This window comes from Barbus barbus, assembly GCF_936440315.1.
Source record: "Barbus barbus genome assembly, chromosome: 2".
In the NCBI taxonomy this organism is placed as follows: Eukaryota; Metazoa; Chordata; class Actinopteri; order Cypriniformes; family Cyprinidae; genus Barbus; species Barbus barbus.
In genome coordinates, this window is record NC_136730.1 from 21,062,555 (window position 1) to 21,069,418 (window position 6,864).

Here is a 6,864-nt window from a genome sequence, read left to right on the forward strand (position 1 = left end):
CAGACTCGTGACATTATGCAGGTTTGTTTGAAATGTTTTGTATTTTTTAAATTTAGCCTCAATATATGTGCATATTAAAAATAAATATCTTCAAAGAAAGTGAACTGTGAAAATTCATATCAAATTAATCGATAAATTCAATAAAAAAACACCCTTTTTTCTTAGTAGCTCATTATCAGACACTTGTTGGCACTCTGCTGCCTCTGTTATGTTGGTTGTTCTACTCCCAGTATGTTAACTAATGTCATAGTCCTTGGGCAGCCAAACACAATGCTAAAAATGCCTGAGGGGGGAGCAAGGACCTTTCTGCAAACATTAAAAGGGCATGACTGTTCTTTTTTGTGATGCTATTGTTTCTTTGCTCTAGATTCCTTTTTCTGATTCCACCTCCCTCTGAGTCCACTTCCCTAAACACAGCAAGGGCTAAATCTCCCTTTGTAGAGGAGAGGAAGAGCGTGCTACACCAGCAGCAATCCCAGGAGACGCCTGTTGAGGACCTGGCAACAGAAGTAAAGGATCCCCCGGACTGTCCTCATGTACGTCCCAAAAACAACCACTACACACAACCCCTGCTCATAATCATTGTTCCTGGCATGCAAGGTACAGAGAGAGCTGGGAAGTGGCATGAGGTGGAATGGAGAGGCACAATTGTCCGTTACAGTGAGAAGAAGTAAAGGGGGGATCAGTGAAATATGCCCCAACATCAATTATCAAGAGAAAGTAATAATAATTGCTTGTCAAAGCACAGACAGAGAAGATTACAAGGTCAAATTCCCAGAGAACATGCCTCTGACCTTTTCTATTAATTTATTTGACCCTGCAAAGACGATGCCAAGAGCTCCCAGTCTCACTATAAGGCCACCACTGGGGAAATTAGAGCAAATGCTCCAACAAAAAGACCGGAAAAAGAGAGATGAATCAAACTGGGGGAAAAGAAAACTCATTCTGTGTGATAAAAAGTACCAAATGTAGACATCAAATGATTGCAGATAGGTTTCAGTTCAGTTAAACTATATATTTTGGCTTTAATACGATTTCTGCAAGAAACAGGCAAGAACAAATTCATGAATGAGCTGTGCTCAATGATTCCTACTCTTTCCGACAACAACGCACTTGAACACGACAAACTCATAATTACAACATCAGAACTGGGAAGTGTAGGAAATTTCCAATAGCATGTGAAGGCTTTGTCACCCTCAAACTCCTTATAAGTACCACGTGCTGACCAACTGCACCACACTGTAAAAAAAAAAAAAGTTGAGCCAGCTTCAAGTCCATATTGAAGGTTAAAAATGTTTTTCAAATGAATATATAACCTTGTATGAAAATACCACATGAACCGTTAATGCAGGCTTTGAACATGTTTTACAAGACGTGAGGGCACAAATTTAGATGAAAATGTGAGGCTTTCCTCGACAGAGTTCTCAAAAACCGCTTTTTTTCATATTACGTCACATAAGGGAGTCGTGTGCCGCACTCTGCTTTGAGCACGCGGGAGTCTGTGTGTTTTCGGTAGTTATTTTTATTTAAATTGATCATTGCCATGGTAAATTAATGTGTTTGTGGAGGTTGCACAGACTCCAGCCTGTCAGGACATCGAGTCCACAGGTTTCCTAACAAGAAATAGGACGGTATCTTCCGGGCCTCGGTGCGTTAGTGCAGCTGAAGAGACTGGACTTCACTAATGCATCTGCTTCAAACACCGCGGTGGTGTGTAACTTAACAGATGTGATGGAGGCCAAGTGGAAAAGCATGGTCAGCAGTGAATGTGATCTAAACTTGTGTTTGCTTCTCCCAGCATATGCCGTCTGAGAGAGGAATACTGCAGGAGAACACAGCACTGTCATGTCCACTACACCTGCTCCTCTCTCCAGATCCCTCCAGTCATGTCCACTACACCTGCTCCTCTCTCCAGATCCCTCCAGAGGATCAACATGATCAGGCTGTTGGTGTATATCTAGCACAGCCTTCACCAGGGGCGTAGCCATCATTTCAAAAGTGGGGGGGGGCGGAATGTCTAGAGTTATACCTGTTTTTTTGTTGTTGTTTTTTTCAGTTAACCCTTGTCTAATTGACAGGTTTTATTTTTACCTTTATTTTTACAGGTTTAAGATTTTTAATCTTTACCTCTGAAGCCTCACTGAAACTTTCTGCCTCATTCACTCCCTCTGTCTATAGCAAATAAAGTAGTGTTTGAAACATGTACACACAGGGAATAGTGACATACAGAAGAAAATAACTAATTAAGTACACTGCTGGACAATAACCAATCATTTGTATCCTAAATTATTTTTTAACACTTTAGAATGATAAACACACATTCACTATTAACTATGACTTTTGCCTCAATAAACTCTTCATTTACTGCTTATTAATATCTTGTAAGGTAGTCGTTGTAGTTGTTAAGTTTAGGATTATGGGATGCAGAATATGGTCATGAAGAATACAGAATTAATATGTGCTTAAATACTAATAAACAACCAATATGCAAGCTAATAATTACATACTGTAGTTAAAAATGATAGCTGAGAAGTTGTTCATCATACTAATGCTATTTTTAATTTTTCTATATTTGACTAATTATGTGTTTTTTATGATTGGTCCATATATAATCCTACAAACGCTTATATATATATAAGCCTTATTATATAAGTGTATTATAGACCTTATACAATGTAAAAACAGCCAGGTGTTAAAAGCCACACTTCTCACCTGTCACTGTGTGTCGTCCTAATTCTGTCCTAACAAGCCTAGGCTGACTGTTTCTTGTTCATTCTTGACAACACATAAACACGTAAAGATGTGCACTAATGACAGAGCACCCCTAAATGAAGATCGATCCTGTATCAGATCAGCGCTTGCATACTTGATTGAAATACATCATGTAGAATTGTCAGAGTGTCACAATGCTGCAAACGCTGTAAAATCTCAGTTCAACATTATCTTTATTCTTATTTGAAGGGTTCTGGTAACATGCATACGTGTTAAAATAAAAGACGTTACAAAAGAGTTACGGAAAAATACACTGAAAATAAATAAGTGCATGTTTGTCCAGGCAGCTTTTTATTTGTCCATATAATGAACATCAAACTTGCTAATTATTCAACAAGAGCAATAGGCAGAGTCACTCAACATTGTGCAACACTATTCGGATACTACATGACAACTTACGCTGCTTGACTTCTTCGTAAAAAAGAAGTGAAGAGTTTCTTGCCGCTTTGAACTCATCTCGACCTCTAATGAATGATGGATACAGCGCGGGACCGCGGGCGCGAGCCTGGGCATGTCGTGACGTCACAAACTGAGTGACTGATTGCATGGAAACGTAAACGTCATGTATAAATTATCTTGTCTCTTTGAATTTTAAATCATTCTGCATTTATATACATTGCTCCATTAAAACCTCAACATGTCGAGAACACAACTGTCCGATGAAAAAGTGCGGGGGACGAATTTACTTTTTATAAAAAGTGGGGGGGACACGTCTATTATATAATCATAATAATAAAATAATATAATCATAAAGCATATTAAGCAAAAAGGTATGATTAAAAATAAAACCTGTCAATTAGACAAGGGTTAACTGAAAAAAAAAACAACAACACAAAAAACAGGTATAACTCTAGACATTCCGTCCCCCCCACTTTTGAAATGATGGCTACGCCCCTGCACCAAACACCTGCCCTGTTCTCCTCACATCAACTCAATTTGTCTTCTCTGACCGCTGTTGTGTCTAATCCTGGCCTATCCTGCTCTCTTGGCTGGATAGCAGGCTCATTATTTTATCTGTGGTCCGTCATACGAGTGTAAATACACATTTAAAATTTCCTCAGCGTCCGAACTGTCATTGCGATCCATTGTTTTCCTGTGGTTTAAATGGACCGCTCTCCCTTTTGATGCGTCACTCCGGTTTTGGCGCGTTTCAGATGCGGAAGTAGAATTCTCTCACAAAAAACGACTCCAGAAGCCTTAATAGCGTATTTTAAAGTATATTTTAAAGAAAATCTAGTTCCTACAGTATTTTTCTATACATCGACTCACTGGAGTCTCTAACCTGCAATATGCCCTTTCAGCAAATTTCCCAACTTGTTGTTTTAAGTTTATACAACAAAAAGTTGAGAATCTCCTACAAAAATAATTTGAGATAACTCAAAAATCTGCTGAAGCTGGTTGCCTTAAAATTTTAAATTTTAAGTTGGCTTTTACAGTGGGAGCAGCTTAAGAGACATAATACCTGCATAATTGAGCATCAAAACATCTATGACAGTTAAATATTCTAAATATATTTAAAACAAACAAACTAACTAACAAACAGTAATATCGGGTGCTTCAACATTGCGTGACCAAATAGTTGTGTTTTCAAACGGACGTTTCAAACATTCCATCTTATGGTTATATAGACATGACATCAACACTAGATGAAATAAAGACTATATTTGAGATATGACTTGTAAGGAATGCTTTTACATTAGCAATGTGAGTACTGCTTAATCTTGTAAAAAATAATCACTACCGGATAAAACAAAAATGTGGTGCTGTCCTTAAAGGACCGTTTAAATTCCAAATGTGACCCTGCACCACAAAACCAGTCTTAATTCGCTCGGGTGTATTTGTAGCAATAGCCAAAAATACATTGTATGGGTCAAAATGATAGATTTTTCTTTTATGCCAAAAATCATTAGGACATTAACTAAAGATCATGTTCCACAAGATATTTTGTAAATTTCCTACTGTAAATATATCAAAACTTCGTTTTTGATTAGTAATATGCATTGCTTAGAACTTAATTTGGACAAATTTAAAAGTGATTTTCTCAATATTTAGATTTTTGTTTTTTTTGCACCCTCAGATTCCAGATTTTCAAATGGTTGTATCTCAGCCAAATATTGTCCGATCCTAACAAATGGAAAAATCCTAACAATGGAAAGCTTTTTTATTCAGCTTTCAGATGATGTATAACTCTCAATTTTGAAAAATTGACCCTTATGACTGGTTTTGCGGTCCAGCATCACAAATCATATTTTAACATTTGGTCAAATTAATTTAATTATAAATTATGGAGGGAATTTTACTTTTTAAATTTGCACACCCTAAAACAGCACTGCATAGGGAAAGAAATGCAATTATAAAAACTATCCTGCAAATTGAAAAGGACCATGTATCTTGAGCAGTGAGGCAGACTAAATGTTTTAAAAGACACAAGCCACTGTCAGTGAGCTCAGTATTCACATGGTGTACGGTTACAGGACAAATATAGTCAGGGGTCAGAGTTCAGGGGTCCCCTTTTCTTTTGATTAACAAGACCATAAACGTGTCTGACATTCAGTTTCTGAGAAACTTAATATGTACTCATGCAGAGCACTTTTTGTTCTGCTTCCTGATTCTAATTTTATCAGGAAAGGGGTGCAGTGTGCCAATGCCAGAGCATGAGGTATAGATATATGTGTGTGTGTGTGTGTGTGTGTGTGTGTTTATGTTACTGCCAGATTCTCCCTCCAATCTTCGCTCATACTTGGCCTGGGCCTCTCAAAGACAGTAGTGCTTTCTTCGGTCGTACAGTTCTTGTCAGGTTAAATCTCAGCCTAAGCCAAGAAATGTGTGTGCCAGGATATAATGAACACATGCTTAACAGCGTTACGTTGATTGGAAATATAGAAAGTCAGCGCCACCAGTTAACATTGTTGTTGTGAATGGGCCTTGAGGCTTGTTAGTTTTACTACAGGAGTTTAAGGGATCCCTTTGCTGAAGAATTACTAACGGAAGTCAGCGCTCAGATATTTAAATTTTATATGTGAAAAGTGTGTGAGAAGGTCATTCCCAACCCTTATAAACTCACTGGCCCCTGCTTCATTCTCTGTCACCACTCACACCACTGCCAAGAGAGAGAGCACCCAAACGTTCTCATCAAAAGCAGTTTAGGTTTTATTGCCTGGGCCGCATGAGCTCCACACTCAGCCAAAAACTGTTAGCTAAACCTTGTGACGTGCATGTGCAAGAACGGTGTACTGGGATAGAAATAGAGCTCATTGTTCAGCAGATCCTGCTGGGGAAGTTCAAATTATCATGGGCGTGCTTGTTGCAGCATTCAAATATTACTTACCACATTCGTAGAATATCATGCCTGTTCTGTAGACGTGCTCAAAACAGCGTCACCCTCCAGTCTCACCTCATTTGACTCTCTCTGGGGGACTATTGGGGTTGGAACAGGTGTATTACTAAATAATGCAGAAAACCCATGCTTGGATAAAAACTCATCCAAAAAAATGCTCCTTAAGGAACTGAATTGCTTAGCCAAAATGTTCCAGAACTCCAAATGTGCTCATTCCCTGACAGGAGCCATCCCAACACAGGACAAGCTGGATATCATTGGCATAGCCAATTCGGTGTCACATTCCTCGCACCCTTCCTTCCAAAGCAGAGAACAGATGGCATTTGAGTTTTTTCCTGAGTTACAACCCATAAGGGGCCTGCTTAGATGCTGTTAACTGGGGGGTTATTGGTCAGTCTGCACACCGTATGGTATTTCACTCAAATGGGAAGTAAGATTTTGAAGGCTGGGGGTCTGCAGCGGGCCAGTTATGAATGATGAGTTTGTAATGGTTTGTTTCCACTTGCCCATTGGATAAACGTTTTGTGCCACATGAGAATATGAGCAGTCTTCATCAGCCCTTGTCACTTCAAGCACACTCTGGAGTGCAGACAAATAATGCTGAATGAAAACACATGCCATCAACCAAAGTTTGCTTGAAAAATTTTGAAAAGCCAATCGGTATGCAGCAGTTGCAAAACATGCAATGCTTTTTGGTGGCTATGGCACGAAACCACCGCTTTGCTTCAGTTCACACATTTGAACAACAACTATTT